The following is a 13,875-nucleotide window of genomic DNA, read 5'->3' on the forward strand; positions in this document are numbered from 1 at the left end:
TTCATTGCAGCACTGTTTACAATAGCAAAGACCTGGAACCAACCCAAATGCCCATCGATGATAGACTGGACAGGGAAAATGTGGCACATATACACCATGGAATATTATGCAGCCATAAAAAGCGATGAGTTCGTGTCCTTTGTAGGGACATGGAAGAACCTGGAAACCATCATTGTCAGCAAACTGACACAAGAGCAGAAAATCAAACACTGCATGTTCTCACTCACAGGTGGGTATTGAACAATGAGAACACATGGACACAGGGAGGGGAGCACTACACATTGGGGTATGTTGGGGGGAAATAGAGGAGGGACAGTGGGAGGAGGGGAGTTGGGCAGAGATAGTATGGGGAGAAGTGCTAGATGTGGGTGATGGGGAGGAAGGCAGCAGATCACACTGCCACGTGTGTGCCTATGCAACAATCTTGCATGTTCTTCACATGTACCCCAAAACCTAAAATGCAATAAAATTGAAAAAAAAAAAAGCAGCCCTAAACCCATTTGTTTTCTAATGAAGAGCAGCCTGTAAAATCGAGCTGCAGACAAGCCAATGGGTGAATTTATTCTAGTTAGTTGCTTGGTTGTCCATTGGCTTGTCAGTAACAGAGATTTACTATGACATCCATTTCACTTTATTTTTACCTTATTTTTCTTTTAAAAACATTTGTTCCTTAGTTTTTCATGGCAATTTTCCATACAAAAGCTTTGTATGGAAAGCTTTTATGATTGGTTTTTCAGGGTATCCAACCTTACTTTATCTTTGAAAATATTCTCAAGTGCCAAATAAACCAACAGTCTGAACTGAGGGAAGACTCTAGCCCCAGCAATACCTGAGACTACTAAGGAAAAAGACTTGACTGGCTGAAATTGCCTGAGATTTCTCACATAATGTCATCATTATGTGGATGTGCTTCAGTGCTCCAAAATAATGGCCCTTTAAGGTCTGCCTGCCATCATCTGAAGAGGGGGAAAAAAAAAAAGCCAAAGATATAAAAAACTGAAGAAAGGTGAGGGTACCACTTCATTACCCATAAAGTACAGTTTTATTTCAATGCTGCAATATAATTATTTTCCTTCTAGTACTAAGAGTTATTTAGTCTTATGCATTCAAAATTTTACTTCATGACTTACCATAAGAGAATCTCATTTTACTTAAACATTTTAGTTTTTGGCCAGGTACAATGCTCAGGCCTGTAATCCCAGCATTTTGGGAGGCCGAGGTGGGTGGATCACTTGAGGTCAAGAGTTCAAGACCAGCCTGACCAACATGGTGAAACCCTATCTCTACTAAAAATACAAAAATTAGTTGGGCATGGTGGTGCGTGCTTGTAATTCCAATTACTCAGGTGGTTGAGACAAGAGAATCCTTTGAACCTGGAAGGCAGGGTTGCAGTAAGCTGGGATCATGCCACTGCCCTCCAACCTGGGTGACAGAGCGAGACTCCATCTCAAAAAAAAAAAAATTAGTTTTTGTGAAACTGTTTTCTCTGTAAATAATCAGTTTCCTTACTCATTCTGAAATGTGTTTATTGTCTCTAATAGTGACCCAGTGATGTCCTGGTGTTCTGCAGAGGAAAATGCATATACAGCAGCAGCCAGGACAGATCAGTTAATAGCTAAATAGGAAACACCCTGAGAATTGTAATGGGTCAGAAATGGGATAATTAGATATTACTAAACAACTCTATCTTGTGTTTACTTGATGTCTTTGTAAGAGTCTGCACAATTGACAAATTCCTTCTAAAACAAAGAACAAACAAAAAAACTTCTTCCTTTTATTCTGGAACACAGTAACTCACTTATCCCACCCTATTGCACTTAATGGGTCTCTTTCTTTTTAATTTGCTTCTTCTCATCCTCTAAATTTCTTCTGGCTATATCTATGTTCTTTGCCAGCATTTAAATCCTGGCTCTGCTGTATATACACTATGCAATCTAGCTACTATGCTTAACCTCAGCGAGCGTCAGTTTCCCCATCTATAAAATGGGGCTAATAGTAGCACTCACTTCATTATGTTGTAATGATTAAACTAACAACAGTAAAGTACGATCTTAGGCAGTGCTGGGCCTATCATAGGCTTCTCGTATTTTCTTCTTTCTACCTGTTATCACCCTCAGAGACCTCATCTCCCTCGTAGCTTTGGCAGTCATTGCATTTGAATGTCGACATATGCAATCTTGGCATCTCTACCTGGGCTCCACTCTTGGCATCTTCAACTCATGGTGGGCATTTCTGTCTGACAATTCAGCTTATCCTTAACATCAGTTGACTGAAATCAATCTTATCATCTTATTCTCCCTGAAAAGAAAAGACTAAAAAAATGGTTGGCAGTTCTTCAAAAACTTAAACGTGGAGTTGCTGTATGACCCAGCAATTCCAACCACAGGTATATGCCCTGTGGATATATTAATACATATACATACAAATGAAAACATAAGTCCACACTAAAGCTAATACATGAATACTCATAACTACATTACTCATAATAGGCCAAAAATGGAAACAACCCAAATGCCAATGACTTGATGAATGAATAAATAAAATGTGGTATATTTATTTATTTATTTTTTTTTTTTTTTTGAGACGGAGTTTCACTCTTGTTACCCAGGCTGGAGTGCAATGGCGCGATCTCGGCTCACCGCAACCTCCGCCTCCTGGGTTCAGGCAATTCTCCTGCCTCAACCTCCTGAGTAGCTGGGATTACAGGCACGCGCCACCATGCCCAGCTAGTTTTTTGTATTTTTAGTAGAGACGGGGTTTCACCATGTTGACCAGGATGGTCTCGATCTCTTGACCTCGTGATCCACCCGCCTCAGCCTCCCAAAGTGCTGGGATTACAGGCTTGAGCCACCGCATCTGGCAATGTGGTATATTTATACAATGGAATGACGGTCAGCCAAATAAAGGAATGGAGTACCAAAACATACTACAACATGGATGAACCCTGAAAACATGCTAAGTGAAAGAGGCTAGACACAAAGTCCAAGTATCATATGGTTCAATTTATATGAAATATCCAGATTAGGCAAATCCATAGAGACAGAAAATAGGTTAATGGGTACCAGAAAAAGGGGAGATGGAGGAATCAGGACATGACAGTTAATAGGTACAGGGTTTCTTTTGGGGGTGCTGGAAACACTCTGGAGTTAGTGCTGACAGTTGCACAACATTGTGAATATACTAAAAACCACCAAAATGTACACTTTAAAAGGTTAAAATGGTAAATTTTATGTTATGTGGATTTGATCTCAATTTTTAAAAAGAAGAAGAAAAGCAAACTCTGTAGATAGCGAGTGACACTCCTCCATGGAAGCAAGAGGAAATGGAGCCAGAGCTGCAGAAGGGCAACTCTGATCTCCAGGAAACCCAGACATTCACTAATAGCACCACAGCAAGGCCCCAGAGGGATCTTGCTATGCTCAATTCCAAGAAGCAATCAGAATCTGACTCCCAAGGCTCAACCAAATGGGTCATTATACAGCTTTGCTGAAATATCTGCAAATCTAGACCTAAAAACCAGGAAAGAGGATACAGACTGGACGGTGAAAATAGCCAAAGGAAGGACTTGAAGTGGAAAAGAAGTTCCTCAGGGAACAAATTTATTATATTCTCTATTGTCAGATTGAACTGGAAGGGAATAAATCATATGCTCTGAATGCATTTAATATTTTCAATATATTTTCTGTTTATGTCATTCTTTCCCCCTGGTATTTCTTCTTTAATCAACTTTTGACCAACAAGGCAAATAGACTTTACAATATATGACAAATAAAGCAAAATCAGCCCTTACAAGGACTCAACTTAAAGTCAGGTTCTTTGAAGGTAGCCTGTCAGATGACCTGATTAAAGGCAATGAGAATATATCAGGGGGTTTTCAAGACATTCTGTATCTGCCTCTATCGAAATTTTATTAACCTTTTGTTTTGGAAAAGTTCCCATGAAAAGGGCCTAGGAGAAAAACATTCCCAAACAACCCCCCTCAGACTGTAGAACAGATCTTAATAGCCACTAACTGAAGGAGTCCATGTGTTCCCACAGATGGCTGTGAAAAATGAATCACACCTATCAATTCGAGAAAACGGAAAGAAAAGAACAAGGAGTATAGAACTTCAGGACTTAGCCAGTCCTATTCAGGGTCTCATGAATGACCAAAGTAAAAAATCTGGAGTTAGTTTGCTCTTCCCAAGTTATTTTCCCACAACCTCAATTTCTATAATGAAGTGTTTCCAAAAGGGCAGACACTGCTTTCTGATCCTCTGCTGTATTCCACGTGATTTGAAAATGATGGAGAAAAGCTAATGTATCCTACCTGATTGTATTAATTAGCTAGAGCTGCCTTAACAAAGTACCACAAATGATGTGGCTTAAACAACAGAAATGTATTGGCTCACTGTTCTGAAGCTGGAAGTCTGAAATCAAGGTGTCAACAGGGCTGGTTCCTTCTGAGGGATGTGAAGGAAGGATCTGTTCCATGTCTCTCTCCCTGCCTTGTAGATGGCTTTCTTCCTTGTCTCTCTCCACATCATCTTCTATTTGTTGTTATGTCATTATGTACAAATTTTTTCAAATATCTGTTATCTGTATTCAAATTTCCCCATTTTATAAGGACAGTAGTCATACTGGATTAGAGTCCACCTGATCTCATTTTAACTTGAATATTTACATGGCTTTATATGGAGATAAAGATCCTATCTCCTCCAAAATTTACACAGGCAAATTCAGAATCTGTGTGTTTGGCATACATCATAGATGCTCAGCAAGAATTGAAATGAAAAGAAGTGCAGAGGACCAAGCTGGGCATAATCGCAAGATGGATTATATCATCTAGGACAGATTACGTCATCTAGGAAATCTCCATTGTAAGCAACAGAAACTGACTCTGGCTGATTTTTAATAGAAAAATGAATTAATTGAGAAGATATTTGAAATACAAGGAAACTTTTGGAGTTGAACAATACTTTTATTGTCTTGCTTGTGGTGGTGGTTTTACAGGTATATAGTGTATGTCAAAATTTACCAAATTGGATAATTCAATATAGGATGCATTTTATGTTCCTTATATTTCAATAAAACTGCTTTAAAAAAAGATATTGGGGCCGGGCACAGTGGCTCAAGCCTGTAATCCCAGCACTTTGGGAGGCCAAGGTGGGTGGATCACGAGGTCAAGAGATCGAGACCATCCTGGTCAACATGGTGAAACCCCGTCTCTACTAAAAATACAAAAAACATTAGCTGGGCATGGTGGTGCGTGCCTGTAATCCCAGCTACTCAGGAGATTGAGGCAGGAGAATTGCCTGAACCCAGGAGGCGGAGGTTGCAGTGAGCCGAGATCGCGCCATTGCACTCCAGCCTGGGTAACAAAAGCGAAACTCCGTCTCAAAAAAAAGATATTGGAACCTTATGTTACACTGATGCTGAGAGTGTAAATTGGCACAGTCACTTTGGAAAACTCTTTGGCAGTGTATATGAAAGCTGAGCAAATGCTATGTTCTATAATCTACCATTTCCACTTCTAAGTAACCACCCAATAGAAATGCCCACAAATCTTTAACAAAAAATGTGTACAACAATATTCACAACAGCAATTCATATTAATAAAATGTAAACTGCCTAGATGCTTATCGACAATATGACGATACGTATAAAGGGTTAAACTCTGTAGGCCTGGGCTATTCAAACCCCATACATTCTCAGGATTTCCAGCAATGGCCCTTGGCTTGATTCCCAGGAAAAGGTCTCTGAGCCCTTGGACTATCCTGCCTGAAAAGAGTGTCTTTTTATGCCTAATGCCTTGGGCTATGCCAGCTGGTTAACACTAACACAATGCCTGTTTTTGCATGCCTGAGGCTTTAGGCCTCTCTGTATCCATCTGACCTATGGGAGCTGGAGACTGAGTAGTTTAGTCTCCAATAAATATTCTGGATGCCAATGCTCAAGTAGCTTCCCTAGTTGGCAACACTTTGCATGTGCTGTCACATACCATTGCTGAAGAAATTAAGCACTATCTGTGTGACTCAACTGGGTGATGACAACTAGAAGCTTGTGCCTGATTTCTCCTGGACTCAACCCTGTGCACCTTTTCCCTTTGCTAATTTTAATCCATATCCTTTTACTGAAATAAATCTTAAGCATGAGTATAACAGCTTTTCTGAGTTCTGTGAGTCTTCCCAACAAATCGTTGAACCTGAGGGTTGTCTTGAGAACCCCCAACACAAATGCATAAAGATTATAGCATATTTATAGAATGGAATACTTTGCTATACTAGTAAGAGTGAATGAGATACAACTACATAAAACAATATGGATAAAGTTCACAATCACAATGTTGGACCTATACAACAAATGTGGTATGATTCTACTTGTATAAAGAAGAAAAACAAGACAAGTAGAATTAATCTATGATGCTAGGAGTCCGGACTGTGATTATCCTTGAATAGCAGATGGTAGTGACTAGAGGGGGAATGAGGAAGATTTTAGGATGTTGGTAATATTCTGTTTCTTGATCTGAACACTGGTTATAAAAATGCACTCGGTTTATAAAAAATAGTTACTTATGTGCGTGTTTTTCTGTATGTATGAATGAAAAATGTTAAAGGATACTGGATGGTATACAGAATCTCTAGAAAAACAACCAGATTGCCAGGTGACACAGCTAGAAAAGAGCCCCAAATCTCACCAAAGAATAGACTTAATGAAAATTCCACTTCTGCACTGCTGGGCCATTATTACTATGGCCACCAAGAATGCTGCCTTTAAAGAGTGAATGGAGCTGCTCTCACTGCCATGCTGCTTCCTGTCTCTGGAATAAACTCAGTGTGATCTCTGCTTCTTCCCTGACTTGGTTCTTTGCAGTTTCTATGATGGAAGACAAGCTTTGTCTGATTAGAAGAAATTGTAGATGCTAGGTAGTCAAAAGAATGAGAAAGGTCCACTAAAGTTTGTTGTATCTGGAGATCTAAATTGGATGTTTAAGATATTTATTGAGCCTCAACTATATGTTGAGCATCAAGTTAGAGGCCTTTACATATATAAAAACTCTTGATCCTGAGAACTGCTCTGTGAGAGAGCATAGACCCCAGAAAGATCTTAGAAATATACTCAAAGTCCCCCTTGAGCATTTAGCTGGGTATACATATCTGTGTATATATAATCTGCAAACTACCTAAGGCTGGGAAAGAAACATCCAAAAGAAGTAGAGGAAAACAGTGCCTGGTTAACATGAAGTCAGGAGTGGTACCTGTTCTTAAGCCAGGTGGGGAAAAACTCAGAATTCCTGGTGCATTGGGTAGGAAACTTTACTAATAGGAAATAATTAGCTCTAGTTGAATACAGCTAAGAAATCATAAATCATAGATGTGTACACCTAACACATCATAAAAGACCCCCAAAAGATCATATCTAAATAACTTAAACATTTCAGAATGAAATTTAAGAATATTTATAACAACACAAAAATATTCCATACTCAAAAGGTAAAATTTATAATGTCTGACATCCAAACAAAAATTACCAGACATACAAAGAAGAAGAAAAACATGACCCATAATGAGGAAAACAATTAGTCAATTGAAACTAACCCAGAACCAATACAGATGTGAGAATCAGAAGATGAGGACATTACAACAGCTATTATAACTGTATTTCATATGTTAAAAATGTTAAATAAAGACATGAAAATATAAGAAAAGACTCAAGTAGAAACTCTGGAGATAAAAATCAAAATGACCAAGATGAAAAGTACACTGGATGAAAAAATTAATGGCAGATTAGACATAGCAGAAAAAAGGATTCATGAGTTGAAGAAATGAACAGTAGAAGGTATACAAAGTGAAACATGGGGAAAAAGAATACAAAAATTGCCAGGCTTGGTGGCTCATGCCTGTAATTCCAGCATTTTGGGAGGATGAGGTGGTTGGATCTCTTGAGGTCAGGAGTTCAAGACCAGCCTGGCCAGCATGGTGAAACCCCATCTCTATTAAAAATACAAAAACTAGCCAGGCATGGTGGTATGTGCCTGTAATCCCAGCTACTTGGGACGCTGAGGCAGGAGAATCGCTTGAAATTGGAAGGCGGAGGTTGCAGTAAGCCAAGATCACACCACTGCACCTCAGCCTGGGTGACAGAGAGAGACTCTATCTCAAAATAATAATAATAATAATAATAATAAGCTGTGAGACAACTTTAAGTGGCTGAAGATACATGTTATTGAGGACTCCTAAAGGGAGGGCAGAAGAAATGTTCGAGTAAATAATGGCCAAAACTTTTTATACTTAATTTTAGCAATAAACCTTAAATAAATCTTAAAAATAAGATTTGTTTTTAATAAACAATAAATGAATTTATTGTTCAGTGAAAATAAGCACAAGAAACATAGCGTAGAAGACACCAAGACACATAATCAAATTGCTCAAAATCAATAATGAAGAGCAAAATCTTTAACCATTTGGAGTAGCAGGAGAGTGCTTCAGAGTTACTGGACAGATCTGGAACTGTGCTCCCGAAATTATAAATGTGTATTATCTTTTTACATCTTTTTTAGAACCACACACACTCTAGAAATATTGGGTTAGATTAGCAACAGCTAGAAATCAAAGAGACAAGTTAGGAGGGTATTAAGGAGTACCATGAAAGTTTAGTGAATCTGAACTGGGGGTGTGAAGTAGCAATGGAATGTAGGAAACATTTAAAAATTAAAACTGACAGCACTTGGAGACCGTATGAGAAGGTAAAACATAGTACTTGCTTGGAACTGATCAATAATATCAAAATTCATTGATCTAGGGGGGGAAAGATAATGATTTAATTTTGTACATGCTGAGGTGCCTATAGGTTCTTATTTGGGGAAAGAGCTCTGGTATTCACATACAGGTTTGGGAGTGCTTAACACATAAACAGAATGTTCTCAAGTCCTCCAGCCTTCTTATGACATCTTTACCCATTATATATACAAATAGAACAACTCTGAATTCCAATTCCATGTATGTAAATGCAAGAAATCTGGGCCTACTAAGTATTCCTAGTGCAAGGTGGGGAAAGAGTCTAGGGCCCAGACTTCTGAAGAAGGAGGCCCTGGCCAGCTGGTACTCCTGTGTCAGAGGAGAGGAGGAGAGACCGGGGGGCTGAACCCCAGATCTTTCAGGAGAAAAGACTGGTTGGGAGCGGTAGAAAAACTGCAAGCTGGATTCAGTTTCTCTTATTGAATGCTGCTGCCGAAGTCCAGATGCTGGTGTGAAAAAGCGTTGCTTAAGTGATTGTCAACAACAGGAAGCAAAACTAAAATAAAAAGGAGTAAGTCCTCTCTTATTCCTTCAAACTTTCAGTTTCTTTCCTTTGGCAAAGGCTAATAGGGAACAGCTGGCAAAGCAGAAAAGTGTGTAGAATCCCAGCATCTCTAAGTAGAGAACAGAATTTTGAGTCTGGAGTTGAAAGACAATAATTTAACAATTGGCATGCTCCTCTTAGTGGAGGACACTGTCTTTTTCTGGCTCTGAAAAGGAATTATGTTTCCAAGGAACGGTTGCCTTAAGTCTAGCTTGGTGGTCACATGGAGCTGGCTGTGCTTTCAGAAGGAAAGGTGGAGCATGACTTCTGTCATAAGCGACCCCTCCTTTTCTAAAAACACGGTGAACTGTGGGTTTGAGAGAGAAGCTAAGCTAGGACAACACCGAAAAGTTGGTGTCCTGTAAAATTCTTTAAAAATGTGTTCTTTAGCACTTGTGTGTTAAAATTAGCAAAATGAAATCTTCATTCAATTCTTCTAGCCAACCTGATGCATTTTACATTTCAGATGGTAGTCTCTGCATTACATCTGCCTCAATCAATTGCAAAAAGCCCAGCCACAGACTGGAGGAAGCTCAAGCGGTCTGGCAATATTAGCTGCCAAATAAAGACACCTGTTACAAGGCTGCCTCTTTGCAAAACAAAGGAAGTGACTCCTTATAAGGACAGAAGTGTAAGAAATAATGCAGATGGAAGTTGAAAGTTGGACACCTGCTATTAAGTGGGGGTGGGGCACTCAGTTTTTACATAAGATATGCCTGGTAGGAAGTCATGAAAAACACTTGGGGAAAAATTCATGGGAAGGAGAAAACCTTGACACACTCTTGGAAAACAGACTCGTTTATGCATTTGTAGCCACATGAATGAAGGAGTCGCAACCGACACTGTCATTTTGAGCTGCTTTTCCAATTCTGCGGAACAGTGACAGTAATAGCACTTCTGTTGCCCTATCCCCCTCTTCAACCTTATATTCGTTTGAAGCTTGACAAGCTCAGAGTTTAAAACATTGTTTTCATTGTGGAGCATCTCAGAATCATAAGGTGTCAGATCCAGATAGGACCTTGGAGCAGAAGAAATCATAAAGAGCTGCTGGGCGCGGTGGCTCACGCCTGTAATCCCAGCACTTTGGGAGGCCGAGGCGGGTGGATCGCAAGGTCAAGAGATCGAGGCCATCCTGGTCAACATGGTGAAATGCCGTCTCTACTAAAAATACAAAAAATTAGCTGGGCATGGTGGCGCGTGCCTGTAATCCCAGCTACTCAGGAGGCTGAGGCAGGAGAATTGCCTGAACCCAGGAGGCAGAGGTTGCAGTGAGCCGAGATCGCGCCATTGCACTCCAGCCTAGGTAACAAGGGCGAAACTCCGTCTCCAAAAACAGAAGAAAAAAAAAAAAAAAAGAAATCATAAAGGGCTAAAAGGAATTCTGTAGCAATAAAAATGTTATAACTATACACAAAGGCTTCTGGGGATGTAGAGTAATATGTAAGTGTTTGAAAACTAATATTGAGAAAGGGAAGGTTGTTTGAAATAGCTTAAGGAAATAGCTAAAAATTTTTAAATAAAGCAACTATGAATTAGAATGTGGATACATTTTAATGCTAAAGATAGAGAGTAATAGAGACGTTATTCATTTTGATGAGATGTTTTACACAATTAATACATGGCTCTTTCATCCAGGGAACTGAAGCATAATATAAATACATTTTAAGTAGATAATATTAGTCAAAATTTTATAAAGATGTGGATTCCTCCCATTTAGGAAAGATAGAGCAATTTAGGTATAAACAGGTATTTTTCTAGCCATAATTAATGAGCCTAAAAATGGGCTACTACCCCCACCACCAGGAGCCTTCATCCTAAGACAACCTGACTCATCAAATCAACACATTGTTATACAGTATATTGTTCATAGGTCAACCACTGCACAAGTTATTCAGTGATCACGGATAATTAGCATTTATTGACTACCTATGTGCTAATTAATCTCTTTCACAAAATTGTCTGATTTTGATCTTTAAATGAAAATATTTTATGGCATTTTTTTTTTTTTTTTGAGATGGAGTCTTGCTCTGTCACCCAGGCTGGAGTGCAATGTTGTGATCTCAGCTCACTGCAACATCCACCTCCCAGGTTCAAAAGATTCTCCTGTCTCAGCCTCCTGAGTATCTGGGATTACAGGAGTGTGCCACTAATTTTTGTATTTTTAGTAGAGATGATGGAGTTTCACCATGTTGACCAGGCTGGTCACGAACTCCTTACCTCAAGTGATCCACCTTCTTTGGCCTAACAGACTGTTGGAATTGCAGGCATTAGCCACTGTTTCTGGCCCATGACATTGATTTTACATGCTGAGTAATAGTAGCCTCAGGTAAACAATGTAATGGAATTTGGTTTGAGGTTAAAGACCAGGAGTATGCAGGAAAGAAACAGTAACTCTCAGTATTGGGAAGCATAGGCTCTATGTGTTGTGGGGATGAGGGGGACCTGATCACATATGTGTTACTTCAGCCACAGTAATCCAGACCTAAAATAGCTCATTAGTCACAAGAGTTTTTAAATAGAAAGAATGACATACAGAAAAACTTGTCAGTTGATGTGCTTTTTAGCTTAGTTCACTTTGTAAGCACATATATTAAATAGCAGGCACTCTGCAGGGAGGTGGAAGTGGGTATAATACAGCTGTCAAGGCAGTGATGCATAATGGCTAAGAATTTAGGATTTGGAGTCAAATAGAAATGGTTGGAGTCTTAAGTGGGTCACTAACTTGCTAAGTGTTCTCAAGCAAGTAACTCGACTTCTTTAAGCCTTATTTCTACTTTGCAGGATACAGGTCCAAGCAAAACTCAAAACACAGTGTTCAGCACAGAGTAAGCATCAACAAATGATTATTAATAATACTAAAAATGAATATTATAATATTTAGTAATAATTTAGTTATTGGAGCCCTGGGAGCTTGTAATCTAGTTTGGATACAGAAGTTGGCACATCTCTTTATAAAGTGAACAGTATTATAATGGAGGTTCAGATAAAATACAGTGAGAGCTATTTGTTTCTAGCAGGAGAGTTCAAGAGATTGGGGAAAGTTTTACAAACAATGTAACTCCTGAACTGTTAAGAAAAGTTAATTTCTAAATAGTAGATTGTCTTCTAAGTAATCTATAAGTTTGTACCTGTGATGATAACACAATAATAGACAAATCAAGCATCTGAAAATAGATTCAAGTTATTATGAACTAAATTGTGTCCCTCCCTAAACTTATGTGTTGAAGTCATAAACTGCTGTATCTCAGAATGTGATGTTATTTGGAGATAGCGTTTTTATTTGGAGATGGGAAGTCCGTGGGAATACACAAGGTGAAGATGGCCATTTACAAGCCAAAGAGAGAAGCCTCAGAAGAAACCAATCCTGCCAACATCTTGATCTCAGTCTGCTAGCCTCCAGAACTAAGAGACAAAACTTCTATTGTTTAAGCAATTCAGTCTGCAATACTTCGTTATGTCAGGCCTAGAAAACTAATGCACAAGTATACACTAGACATGAATAGATGATAAATGTGGAATTATAATTCTGTGGAGAATGAATATGGGGCTAGGAAAATAGCCTATCCACTTGTAAAAAAGCAGAATCAATCTCTACTTCATATCATACACAAAAATAAATTTTGAATGGTGTTAAATAACTAAATGTAAAAGACAAGACATATTAGAAAATATGGAGAAACGCAGGGTGTGGTGGCTCACACAGCACTTTGGGAGGCCGAGTAGGAAGTGGATCACCTGAGGTTAGGAGTTCGAGACCAGCCTGACCAGTATGGTGAAACCCCGTCTCTAGTAAAAATACAAAATTTAGCCAGGTTGTGATGGCATATGCCTATAGTAATCCCAGCTACTCAGGAGGTTGAGGTGAGAGAATCGCTAGAACCTGGGAGGTGGAGGTTGCAGTGAGACGAGATTGTACCACTGCACTCCAGCCTGGGTGACACAGGGAAATTCTGTCTCAAAAAAACAAAACAGAACAAAACATAGAGAAATATTTTATAACCTCAGGGTCAGGAAAATCTTTCTAAGCAAGTCAGTAAACCCAGGAACCAAACACTGGTGAAATTGACATGCATTAAGGTTGGTGGCAGCCCTGCAGTTGATAGGATAACTTTGAGCCAGGTGCCTAAGGCGGCAATGAATGAAGGGCCCGCCGGGGAAAGAGAAAACTCTAAATAACTGCCAGGCCCAGAGAGAATGAGGCCATCTTACAGCAGCACCAGCCAAGTAAGAACTTTCTATTCACAGCGTCTCTCCTTCCAACCCTTGCCTTTGCCATGGCAGATTCAGAAATCTCAGTGAGCAGGCGAGGGGAAGAGGAGAAATGTGAAAGAGAGAACACCACTCCTCTCACTCCTCTCTCTTCTGCTGAAGTAGTCAGTGATCAGTAGGTTTCAGCTAAAGCGAAGAGAGAAGGTCAAGGTTGAAAATGCTTTCTTGGCCGGGCGCGGTGGCTCAAGCCTGTAATCCCAGCACTTTGGGAGGCCGAGGCAGGTGGATCACAAGGTCAAGAGATCGAGACCATCCTGGTCAACATGGTGAAACCCCGTCTCTACT

The sequence above is a fragment of the Cebus imitator genome, unplaced genomic scaffold (genome assembly GCF_001604975.1).
Source record: "Cebus imitator isolate Cc_AM_T3 unplaced genomic scaffold, Cebus_imitator-1.0 Scaffold432, whole genome shotgun sequence".
Lineage (NCBI taxonomy): Eukaryota > Metazoa > Chordata > Mammalia > Primates > Cebidae > Cebus > Cebus imitator.